Source organism: Myotis myotis, unplaced genomic scaffold (genome assembly GCF_014108235.1).
Source record: "Myotis myotis isolate mMyoMyo1 unplaced genomic scaffold, mMyoMyo1.p scaffold_m19_p_1, whole genome shotgun sequence".
NCBI lineage: Eukaryota > Metazoa > Chordata > Mammalia > Chiroptera > Vespertilionidae > Myotis > Myotis myotis.
Genome location: NW_023416313.1, coordinates 67,591,006 through 67,604,310, shown reverse-complemented (window position 1 = coordinate 67,604,310; position 13,305 = coordinate 67,591,006). Strand labels below are relative to the sequence as shown.

Here is a 13,305-nt window from a genome sequence, read left to right as displayed (position 1 = left end):
TCTCTAAATTTTTTGCAATAATCATGTCATATGAAAGTTTTAAATTTTTATAATTTTTAATTTATAAAATTATAAAATATAAAAATTATAAAATTTTTATAAAATTATAAAAATTCTGAGTATTTTTGTAATTATAGGATCCTTATCTTAAAAGTAGTTAAATATACTTATATTAGTTCTTGTTATGTTATTTTTTCACATGTCATTTTATTTTATTAAAATATATTTTTATTGATTTCAGAAAGGAAGGGAGAGGGAGAAAAAAAGATAGAAACATCAACAATGAGAGAGAATCATTGATCAGCTGCCTCCTGCATACCCCCTACTGGGGATCGAGCCCACAACTCAGGGATATGCCCTTGACCAGAATCAAACCTGGGACCTTTTGGTCCTCAGGCCAATGCTCTATCCACTGAGCCAAACCAGGTAGGGCCACATGCCAATTTTAAATCTTGGGTTTAGGAAATATTTCAAACTTATGGAGAAAGACAGAGAATAACAAATTAAAGACTTTCATATTCATCATCTTGGTCTATCAAACATGTAGCTATACATTTTTAAACATCAAACTGGATAAAACAATCTAAACCTAGTATATATAACATATAGATTTTGTGGCTTTCTTTTAACCCTACTTACTATTGAATTGAGTGATAGGTGATCATCTAATCTATATCTATTGTTCAAGTTGATTATATATATATATATATATATATATATATATATATATATATATATATGTGTGTGTGTGTGTGTGTATATATATAGTACATATACATATAGTACATATATACATATATAATACATATATATATATTATCAATTGTCAATGTCTAGTAGGCATTCATCTAGAGCAGGGGTGGGGAACTTTTTTTCTGTCAAGGGCCATTTGGATATTTATAACATCATTCATGGGCCATTCAAAATTATCACCTTAAAAATTAGCCTGCTATCTTTCGTCAAGCATTTAACTCACCCCTAATGCTTTGGCAGGGCCAGACCAAATGATTTCACTGGCCTCATACAGCCCACAGCCAACATTCCCCACTCCTGATCTAGAGCAACTAGATTCTTTTCATCACCCCATCCCTAGCCCTCAGCGTATTTTTCCCACTTTGAACTTTAAGAGTTCATGGAAAACTACAGCACTAAGTACTATTATGAGAATATTTTCTCTCTATCCATGACTATAATGTTTTACTTTTATGATGGAGTCTTCCTACAATACATGTTCTGTACCTGGTTCTCCTTTTCTCTATTAGTTATCTTTAGAATCTGAGAATGACAGGTTTTTAAGAGTTGCAGAAATATAAATTGATTACTTTCCCTGTGAAACAAATTAAATTGATTAAAGATTTAAATGTTCAATTAAAGACAAATTTGGATTAAAAATAATCTTTAATTTCAGAGGACCTTTTGAACAAAGCATAAAACAGAGGAACTATAAAGGAAACGCCAGGTAAATGTGCCTTCGAAGAGGTAAATACTCTTCCATAGAAAAACTAAATAAAAATTACTCTAAAACACTTTACTACAAATAAACAGAACTCTGAAAATGTTAAACCATAAGACAAATGCTATAAATAAGTGACAAGAGATAAATTATAAACTAGGAATAATATTTTAAATACATATGAAGACAACGGCTATTTTCTTAATATAGAAGAATTTGTAAAACAAGAAAGAAAAAGAATGAAGTAGTCAATTAGAAAATGAGCTGTAGATTGTTAATATAGAAATGAAAAGATGCTCATACTCACTTGAAACAAAACAAATATAAATTTTAAAAATGGAATTATGTTTTCATATTTAAAACATTTTTAAGCCCAGCCAGCGTGGCTTAGTTATTGAGCATCGACCTATCGACCTATGAACCAGGAGGTCACAGTTAGATTCCCAGTCAGGGCATATGCCTGGGTTGTGGGCTTGATTCCCAGTGTGGGGCGTGCAGGAGGTAGCAGGTCAATGCTTCTTTCTCATCATTGATGTTTCTATCTCCCTCTCCCTCTCCCTTTCCTCTCAATAAAAATATATTTAAAAAAAATCTTTAAAAGACAGTGCTCAGTGTTAGCAAGGGTAGAGGAAATAGACAGACTATTTGGATAAAACCTTTCTGAAGCAACTTGGTAAATTCAGCCAAAGGTTAAATTGCACCTATCCCTTGCCCTAACAATTAAAATTATCAGGAATTTATTTTACTGACATTTGCACATAAGCTTAAGAAATATGTATGTGTTTTCATGTACTGTGTAGTTGTTTTTAACCATGCAAAAGTGGAAATGAGCCACATGCTCATTGATAAAGACTGGTTTCCGTAACAGTAGCATAATACAGGAGTTATCTTGTCAGGCAGGACTGCGCAGGTTGGTAAGAGAGAGACTTTCTTTTTCTGTTTCCTATTTTAAATGTTTATAATGAGAATATTATTTAAAATGCATGAGTGTAGTGATGGGAAAGGAAAATAGAGCAATAACTGATTGCATCAAAGATGATCTATACTGGTCTGGTAGTCTATGTGGTATTGGTCTTGGGTGTCTTAGCCAGGAACAGGCAGTGGAGGCAGGATGCAGTGTCTCCCCTCTTTCAAAGCTACTTGATAGTATCTATTTCAGGTAAACACAGTATTTTATGCCAGTTTTCCCTTTCTATTCAGGACTATATGATTAAGTTATCAGATATTCTTTTCCACTTATGGGTTGTTGGTTTTTGTTGTTCATTTTTTTGGCTTTTATTTTATGTGTATTTTTTTCCTTTCTATATTTGCCCTGAATACGTTCACAGATTTGGAGTGGCTTTATGAGATATGTGAATTAGATGCTTTCTAACCTGAAAGCATGGACTTTTCTTTTTTCTCTTACACTTGTCTTCTTTTTCACATGCTTTTGTGCGTGCTTCATTGACGTTCCCTTTTATTGTACTGGCATTAATATGGACTATGGACTTGACAAATCAGAAATTTAGTTGTCTCAAGGTAGTTATACCTTTAAGGTATTGAAAGTGTGTTTTACAAAACCAGAACTTGAGTCTAGAAAAATTACATTTTCTTTAATATACTGAAATGTAGATTCCCAGTAACTATAGCAAAGGCATTTTAAAATGTTCAATAAATAATACTTTTAAAAATAATTGATTCATCCTCCTGAAATGCATGGAAAATGGTTAAAATAAGGGGTTTTTTTTTTAGCATGACATGTCTTCAATAATGTTAATAAATGATAGAGGCCTTTCTGTTTTATTTTTATGTCTAATAAAGATATTTGTTAAATTATGTTTGGCTCATAATCAAGTTACAATTCCATGTCAGTCATTGTGCATTTAATCACTTGAAACAGATATACTGATATTTTTCTAAACTGCTTATTCTAAACTTAATTTATTTCTGACACTGAGGAATATAATACTTTCAAACAGTACTTTTAGTAGTTTTTTTTTTTTTTTTGAAAATCAAATACCACCCACATATCTGAGCTATTAATAATGAGGTATGGCCCGGTTTGGCTCAGTGGATAGAGCATCAGCTTGTGGACTGAAGGGTCCAGAGTTTGATTCTGGCCAGGGGCACATGCGTGGGTTGTGGTCTTGATCCCCAGTTGGGGGCCTGCAGGAGGCAGCCGATCAATGATTCTCATCATTGGTGTTTCTGTCTCTCTTTCCTTCTCCCTTCCTCCTGAAATCAATAAAAATATATATTTAAAAAATAATAATGAGGTATGATAATAGCTAACATTTATGTGCCTGGCACTCTGTGTTGCACCTATATTAACCCATTTAATCTTTTCAATAACCCTAGGAGGTGAGAGCTATTATTGTTCTATCCATATTACCACTGAGGATATTGAGGCATAAAATATTCCCATGGTCATATGGTTAGCAAAACTTCTGAGCCAGGGCTAGAACCTAAGTTACACAGCTTCAGTGTCTTTATCACAGGTGGACACCAATGCCAGTGCTTAGTAAAAACTCAGTACATTTTTATTGTTCGGCTGACAGACCAATACTAAAATATTGTAGCACTTGAAAACATTACCTTTTAAATAGTATTTTATTTATAATACTGAAGGGAACAGTATAGCAGTTCTTCATAGGAAGGGAAAGGAAGAAGTAAGGATATTAGCATTTTTAGTTTAGATGATCATTATCTTTATTCCTTAGGGAGGTAAAAATATTTCAGATACTTTTAGATGGCTATAACCTTTAGCCATATTAAAAATAGTGATAGCACCATTGAAGCACTTTCATCTAATGTTTTATTCTGCTTATGTTGCTTCTCTATCTATTCCAGCGATTTTCAATGTGTGTGCTGTGGCAGGCATGCTGATATACCACAAGTATTTTTTTAAAATATGCAATACCTGGCTATTTAGTCAGAGACACTGACCTCTTCTCCCTTAGATTTTTAAATAAAAAATGACGATAGCCAACACAACAATACCCATTCAGTGTGAAGAAATGGAAATTATACGTATTTTTTGTCAGATCTGCAAAAAATATAATGTATTTTTGGTGTGCAGAATTTTAGTAATTTATGTGTGCCAAGAGATGAAAAAGGTTGAAAATCATTGATCTATTTAATGAACAAGTATTTAGTGTCACTAAAAATGTGCTATTAAACTTGACATTAAATATAAGCTAACTTGAATAATTCTTTAGTGTTATGTAAGCATTATAAATCTGGAAGAAGATGGCATACTTAAAATATATTTTATTCAGCAGATAATATATAGAAACATTAGGGAAGAATAATTAGGTTTCCTACATTTCAAATGTATAATTTTCCCTTTGCTGTTGAGGTCTATAATCTATGTGTCATAACTGGAAAAGAGTTATTTGCCTGAGTGGTGAACATTACCAGAACCTCCTGTCTCTGTCTACACAATGTTCATTTTCTCCTGTTCCATACCCTCTTTGTCTTAATCACCGTGCTTTCTCTCTTCTCTTTTTATCTTCTTCATAGTCTATTCCTCTTTGTCATCACTTCTATTCTCTCTGTCTAGATATAACCATAACTATTTTTGAAGTAGGTAATAAGGATGCTAAGATATGTATAGCTTACAGAAAATAAGCCTGGACCATTCTACCCACACTTAGCTTATTAACATTGAGGCATCTTCCAAATATAAATAGTTCTATGACTTGCCTCACTGACAATCTCACAGGAACAAAAGAAAAGAGAAAGATGCCTCTCCTGCATAGTGATCCACTAAATATTTCTGAACATGACCTTCGGCATAGATCATGGTGGGAATGGGTTGGATGAGCAGATGAGATCCTTGAGGCTAATATAAGGCTGTGGATATGACTCAGTGATTTTGATTTCAAGTTCTGTGGTATTTCAGTATCACTACCTTGAAATGATCCCTCTTTGTATGTAAGGGATAATTCTTGCCCTACTGAACGTAAGTAGATGACAATAGGGATCATTGATTTCAAAAAGTTTGAACATAAATTGATTTGAATATTTCTTATAGACATTTCCCTAGAGTTAATGAATATTTTTCACAACTCTACGATTCAGAGTCACAGGTCTCTCACAAATCACATTCAAAATTTACCTCTTCTAAATTTTCTAAGCTTGTCAAGATGATTTTAGTGTGTTATTTAAATGTCCAGTTGAATCTGGGGGCAATTATATATGTATATTAAAGAATAACTTACATTAACTTCTTTTTCACATTCAATTTAGAAAAGAATTAACTTTTGGATTTGTATTGAGTTGGTAAAACTGAAGAAATTATCTCATGTCAATTAGAGTTATTATAACTGGCAATAATCTATGCTTTTTTTCTGCCTCAGTAGCATTAGCATTTACAGGAAGAGAAAGGTTATGTAGGCCATTTCTGTTCACGTGTTTTACTTTAATCTGCTGAAATATACATTTTTCCCCCTGGAAAACCAATGTCAGAGGTGGTCATGGAAAGCCTAAGCATCAAATTTAAAAGTCACCTTTTGATAGCAAAGAGAAAGAAGTGCATCTCACATAAAATATTAACCAAATAGAACTTCCTGGAGACCCATGGTAATGATTTTGTGAAAGTTAGTCCTTGATCAGTTTGAGTAGATATATCCATACTTCTACATCATTGCTGAGATTACAAATGATAATTTTCTTTATTAGAAACAGGAACATTTTTAGGGGAAGCAGTACTTGAGCAGTCTTACACAACACACATTTTATATAGAACTGCTTATATGTGATAAAAATTTAAACACCATTGGGGTGAAAATATTTTCAAGACATAGTGTTCAGCCTTAATATTATGGAGGAACTTAGTGATAAGGCCAAACAAAGCAGGAAATCTTCAAGGTAGACAGATACTGATAGATTCATTTACTCATTTGTTAACTCATAGATCCACTCAGTGATTAAAAAGAATTCATTGATCACTTCCTGCGTGCAAGGCACTTGCCTTCACTGAATATACAATAATGAACAAAACAGATTATTTCTGAACCCTCAGGAATTTACATTCCTCTGGGGATGGATGATATTAATTGAATAATTAGAAGCTTGTTTAATTGCAAGTGTAACAACTGCTGCAAAGTTAAGAGCAGTGTATTCTGAAAATATATGGGAGGAGACCTGACAGAGCCAAATGAATTCAGGGAAGATTTGAGACCCAATGGATGAGCAAGAATTAAACAACAAAGCCTATAAGCCATAGGTCAAAATAGCTTTTAAATAGAGATTGTTTAAAGTCACGGGTAGTATTCTAGGACTGAGTTAGTTTTTTCAGTAGTTCTAGTGCCCTCAAAAGCAGAGAGCTGTGACTGAGATTACTACTTGCCTACCCCATATGTATTCTCTTTTTCTTCCTTACTAGCAGAACCCAATTTTATTTAGAAAAACAACATTCCCAGGTAAAACAGCAGCTTTTTCCAAGTTCCCTTATAGGTATAGATGTCTGAGAGGTTAAAAGGCCCTGGCTCAACAGAGTCTTAATTAATGCAAAGAGAACAAAGGTTATTGGATTGAACTTCTAGGAAAGTTCCTCAGAGAAGGCTGTTTTAGCTGTTAAGCACAATTCTTATCTTTTGACCTTGCCCTTCATTTCTGAAATGAGAATGTTATGGCAGGAGCTATGTTCAGTATCTTGAGAGCATAAGGATAAGGTCATCATCTAAGTCTGGTGCAACAGGAAGCAGGAAAGAGCCTAGAGATCCTAGTGTTATGTGGAGCCCCTGTACTCCTGGATTGCTACCATCAGTTTTCTTTAATTTGAGAGAATAAAAGGAAATTTAACCTGCAAACATGTTGGGTAAATAGAAGCTTAGCTGAGGAAACCTTGTCTACCTTCTGATCAGATGACTTTATTCTCTTTCTGCTTTTGTATTGACAAAGTAAGAAATAAATGTTCAAATAGATATGGTATGTTTGCTTAATGTGCTATTCACATGTTTATGTGTTTATGTAAATAATGAGTAAAGAAGAATTAAAAAGTGAAGGATATCTCTTCTAGCTAGGGCAGTGATGGCGAACCTATGACACGCGTGTCAGAGGTGACACACGAACTCATTTTTTTGGTTGATTTTTCTTTGTTAAATGGCATTTAAATATATAAAATAAATATCAAAAATGTAAATCTTTGTTTTACTATGGTTGCAAATATCAAAAAATTTCTATATGTGACACGGCACCAGAGTTAAGTTAGGGTTTTTCAAAATGCTGACACGCTGAGCTCAAAAGGTTCGCCATCACTGAGTTAGGGTGATCAAAAATGCTTCCTGGAGCCACTTCAGTTCACCTGACATGTAAGTCTGGTGGTTCCAACTTCTCTGCAAGCTGGCAGCCCTCTAGCCCCAGTAGCTCAGGCTGGGAGGCCCATTCTGGAGGCCTGCGTGGTGACGGGATCTGCAACACATTGATGCAGGCTGAGCGTGGTCGGAAGCAGAGGTGTGCTGTGGATCTAAGAAATACCACATGGAGTAATGATGATTCCAAGTTTGGCCAGAGGATGCTGGAGAAGATGAGATGATCTAAAGGAAAAGATTTAGAGACGGAAGGAGTCACAGAACATATTAAAGTTCAAGTTAAAAATAACCACCTGGGACTTGGAACTGCAATCAATAATGAAGGCAACTGGGTTGCTCATTAGGATTATTTTAATCTGCTTCTGGCTAAACTGAACACTTGCCATGGACTGGAAACAGCAGTCTCCTTCTCAGACAACAAGGAAAATAAATCTTTCGATCTTGAAGAAAAGTCCAAAATCTCCAAAAATTGTGTTCATTAAATGACCTTCACATAAGCAGCGGTTCTCAACCTGTGGGTCGCGACCCCTTTGGCGGTCAAACGACCCTTTCACAGGGGTCGCCTAAGACCATCCTGCATATCAGATATTTACATTACAATTCATAACAGTAGCAACATTACAGTTATGAAGTAGCAACGAAATTAATTTTATGGTTGAGTCACAACATGAGGAACTGTATTTAAAGGGCCAGAAGGTTGAGAACCACTGAGGAAGGATCTGTCATCAGAGCAAAACAGATCTTGGCTGCATTTGGGGGAAAAGACAGAATAAGAAGACTCCTGAGGGTGCTTTCAGCCCTGCCACTCCAGATAGGAATGAATCCTCCACCAGGACAACCGGTGCCTTCCCCATCCAGGAGACTTTGCAAAGCAGACGGCAGAGCTAAAGAACAAACCGTAGGTCATGGTTTCAGGGCCTGACCTTCCAGAGACCCAAAATGGAAAGGAAAAGGGGAAAGAAAAGAAAGGCAAAAAGATAAAAATGTAGAGAATTACACCCAACCCAAGACCAAGAAAAGGAGAGACCAGGATGAGCAGCAGCTTGGAGACTCTCATTGGGACAAGAATTGTGATGCTTCTGCTGAGGAGAGGGTTGCGTGTGGCCCTTGATGGCCAGAACTTACCACCAAAAGCCTCAAAAAGGTAAAGAAAAGAAGAACTACAGCCCTGACCGGTTTGGCTCAGTGGATGGACGTCAGCCTGCAGACTGAGGGGTCCCAGGTTCGATTCTGGTCAGGGGCATGTACCTTGGTTGCTCGCAAATCCCCGGTGGTGGGTGTGCAGGGGGCAGCTGATCGATGTTTCTCTCTCATTGATGTTTCTAACTCTCTATCCTTCTCCCTTCCTCTCTGTAAAAGTCAATAAAATATGTTTAAAAAAAAAAAAAAAGAAGAACTACAAAAGCAAGTTGAGGTTGCGATGGATGCTATGCTAGATGAAATACCAGTGGAAACAAAAGGAGAAAAAGAAGAAAGGTTTCCAATAAATTCTGTTGAGCCAGGGCCTTTTAACCTCTCTGACATCAGGGTGCTGCCAAGCAAACTCCTTTGGCCTCAAGTAAGAACAGAGTTCACCGAAAAGAGTTTGTGCACATCTTTTAACATGCTTAAGGATTGCTGAGTCTTACTCGATCACCACATTTTCTCCCCAATCATATTCCCAGAAGAACTTTTAAATACTATATATATAAAAGCCTAAGTGACTGGTCAACCATTTGGTCAACTGATAGACCAGTAGCTATGACGCACACTGACCACCAGGGAGAAGATGTTCTGACCGGTAGGTTAGCTTGCTGCTGGAGTCCAGCTGATCAAGACTGAGCAAGACGGGCCGGACATGCCCTGGAGCCCTCCCACGGTCCCTTCCTGACTGGTTAGCCCCAATCGGCCCCATCGGGACTGGGCGAGATGGGCCAGATATACCCTGGAGCCTTCCCCTGCCCCGATAGTGCACTAATGGGGAACCAGATTGCGAGAGGGTGCAGGCCAGGCCGAGGGACCCCAAAGTGCACGAATCTGTGCACTGGGCCTCTAGTCTATATATTTAAAAGGTCAAGAGTCTCTCTGACCATCTGACAAGTAGCTATGACATGCTCTGATCACTAGGGGGCAGACGCTCAATGCAGGAGCTGCCATGACGCTCACTGGCCATTTAAAAAAAAAATGGCACTGAGGACCTGGCACTGACAAACCAATACTCGGCTTCCCCCAACTGGGACACAGACCCCACCACCACCCTGGAGCAACAGCCCACCAAATCTCAGCCAACACTGCCAACACCCTTGGTGCAAAATGCGACCGACAGCTCAGCCCAACCCGGAAAGGTGCTGGATAATGACGTCACATAACAACGCCCGGCTTCTTCTCCCTAGTGACCAGCCTCCTTGGAGTTTCTTCAGCCCAGAAACCCAACTTGCTTTATAGCCAGGTACAAACTTTTTATAGGTCAACCAAATGTTTGTAAAGTGTTTCCACGTGCCACATCTCATTTGATCCTTACAGAAGTCCTGGAGTAGGTAGATAGGAGACTCGGTAGAATTCTATTTTCTTTTCATTAGCCAGAAAACGGAGATTTATAAAGTTTAGAAACTTGACCCGACTGAAAAGAAGTAAGAAATGGTGGACTTTGAAAAGGACTTCAGGTTTTCTCACTGCGCAGAATATAGTCAAACACTGCTACAGTTAAATATTTTATCCTTTGTTCTCTCTGCGTGATCTAAAGTAATAATCTGCTTCGTGTTGATATTTACTGCTGTGTTGCTGATAATTATCTGAAAGAGAAGTTGGGGTGTTTCATTGGGCTGGAAAAAGTTTAGCTACATCAGAAAGCAGGTCTAATTAAGCAAGTTTATCTATATACAAAAGGCTAAGTTGACTCGTGAATGCGCGATACATATAAAGCTCTTGGCTGGCACCAATTGCACATGTGTGTTTTGATCTGTCATTTTCTATTGTGAATTTGGTTGACACTTGTATTATAGAGAAAGAGAGAATAGCAATATTAAAATATTTCTTCTAATTTCCTTTCAATGTGCACAAATCCACGCACTGGGACAATAGCGCGTGCACGCGCGCGTGTGTGTGTATGTGTGTGTGTGTGTGTGTGTGTGTGTGTGTGTGTGTGTGTGTGTATTTCAGAGGGGAAGGGAGAGGGAGAGAGAGAAACATTAGTGTTGAGAGAGAATCTTCAATTGGCTGCCTCCTGCATGCCCCACACTGGAGCTTGAGCTCACAACCCAGACATATGCCCTACCAGGGAATCGAACCATGACCTTCTGGTTCATAGGTTGACGTTCAACCACTGGGCCACGCCAGCTGGGCCCAGAAGAAATTTTTAATGCTCCAAATCATGGCTCTCATAAACAAATAAATTTCTTTTTATACTCAGAAAAAAAGGATGCTTCATAGAAGAGGTTTCACTTGAACTAGGTTTTACAATTATGTATTTGCCTTCAAATTTAAGATGGCTTTACATGAAAGGAGACTTTTCTGAATTTATTTTTTGTAGGAACTTGGGAGCCAATGAACATTTCTAGCAGATTTCTGTCATGTTTTAGTACAATAACTTATTTGCTATTGAGATTCCGATGGTTTAAGACTGGATGAGCTGAACATTAAAGAGGCAATTAATCTAGTTGTCAAATAGTATTTTAGAGCTCATGCAGGATATTTTTGGTAAATAGTATTTTAGAGCCCATGCCAGGATTTATTATTTGTGTGTGTGTGTGTGTATATGGTAAATAGTATTTTAGAGCCCATGCCAGAATTTTTTGTAGTAAAGGAAATACAGGGATAAGGTGAGAGAGGGTACAATTGATAACTAAAGATTTTTAGATATGACAGGGAAAGGTGAAGAAAAGTAAAAGCCAGCTTTCTATTTTTAGGTGTGGCTAAATAAGGACTTACTGTAGGCAGGTGAGAGCGGATAGGTGGTTGTGTAATTGGGGAAGGGAAAATAATGAGTTTTATTTTAAATCTATGTGAGGATAATGAAGTGGAATGCCCAGCAAAAACTAGAAATTTGTGATTCAAGCGTGAATTTTATAATGTTATTATATTGGAGAAACCAGTTGAAATCAATGGTTTTATTTCCTACATGATTTCATCCATCAGTACTTTTTTGCTATTCTTTATTGAGCCTTAAGATATTGTGATTAGCTGAAAATTCTAGTTCTGTTAATAAAAACAGCCTTAGGATAAAGATAAAGGACCTTTTTTGCTATGCCTGGAGAATATGGAAAATAAAATCAACATTTCTGGTTTTGCCTATCACAATTAACATTGTCATATCTATAGTAAATTATTTTTTTCTTAAATAACAGTTATTCTTTCCTAAGTCATATAATTAAAGAGGCATATTTTTAGAACATTAAGATTGTGAATGCTGAAAAATGGCAAAGGTAACATGTTTGTAATTATAATTTGCAATTTGCAAAACAAAGATAATTCAATTATTACCTGAAATGCCTTTCTTTTCTATAAAGCTTAAATTAAGCAAATTGGAAAAGCATATTGGTAATTGATTTAATCAAAGTTTTTTTCATATTCAGGCAAATTTCACTACATATATGGCTTATAAATATTTTCACCATATATATTTGATTAAAGACATTGATTCAAAGCTTGATTGAAAGTTTCATTGAAATCTTCTAATGTTAATTCACTGATAGGATAAACTTTATTATAAAAATGCTAGGTGGCTTTTTAATAATTGTATATTTGGAATGTTAAAAGAAAAATTTGGACTAGAATATACTTAACTATGAAATAACAGCTAGAACAAGTACCCCCCAAAAAATTAAAGTTTATTTTAGTCCAAATCATGCTGTTTTTACTATATTATGCTGCCCAACATTATATATACCTGTATGTGGATATATACATATATATATATATATATATATATATATATATATATCCCCTATGTAATAAAGAGCTAATATGCAAATGGTCATCATGCCCTCACACCATCACGCCCTCACGCCATCACACCATAACAGCTCAGACACTCAACACTGGGGAGAGAAGAATGGGGACCAGCCAGGCACAAATGCGCTCGCGAGAGAGGAATGGGGACCAGCCAGGCTGCGGCCTGGGAGAGGGACAAGCTGCACGCCCTGCAGTCCTGGGAGCCAGTGCCTGCAGCTATGGCCCTGGAGAGGGACAAGCCGCCTGCCCACGGTCCCCTGCAGTTGCGGCTGGCCTGGGTCCTGGGTGCCTGTGGCTGGCCAGAGGGAGGGAAGCCCAGGTCCTGGGTGCCTGCAATCAGCTGGAGGAGGGAATCCTGAGTCCCCGGTGTGGGGCAAGGCAGAGGTGGTTAGGGGCATTCAGACCAGCAGGGGAGCAGTTAATGGTGATCAGACAGGCAGGCAGAGGTGGTTAGGAGCCAGTGGTCCTGGATTGCAAGGGGCAGTCAGACATCCCCCAAGGGGTCCTGGATTGGAGAGGGTGCAGGCCAGGCTGAGGGACCCCCCCTACACACACACCAGGCCTCTAGTGTGTGTGTGTGCATGTGTGTGTGTGTGTGTGTATGTATAAACATATGTAATATATAAC

General features: G+C 37.3%; 1 pseudogene; it reads left to right on the top strand.

Moving 5' to 3' along the window:
• Nucleotides 1-7,715: 7,715 nt before the first annotated feature.
• Nucleotides 7,716-8,910, top strand: LOC118659070 (annotated as a pseudogene).
• Nucleotides 8,911-13,305: the final 4,395 nt, after the last annotated feature.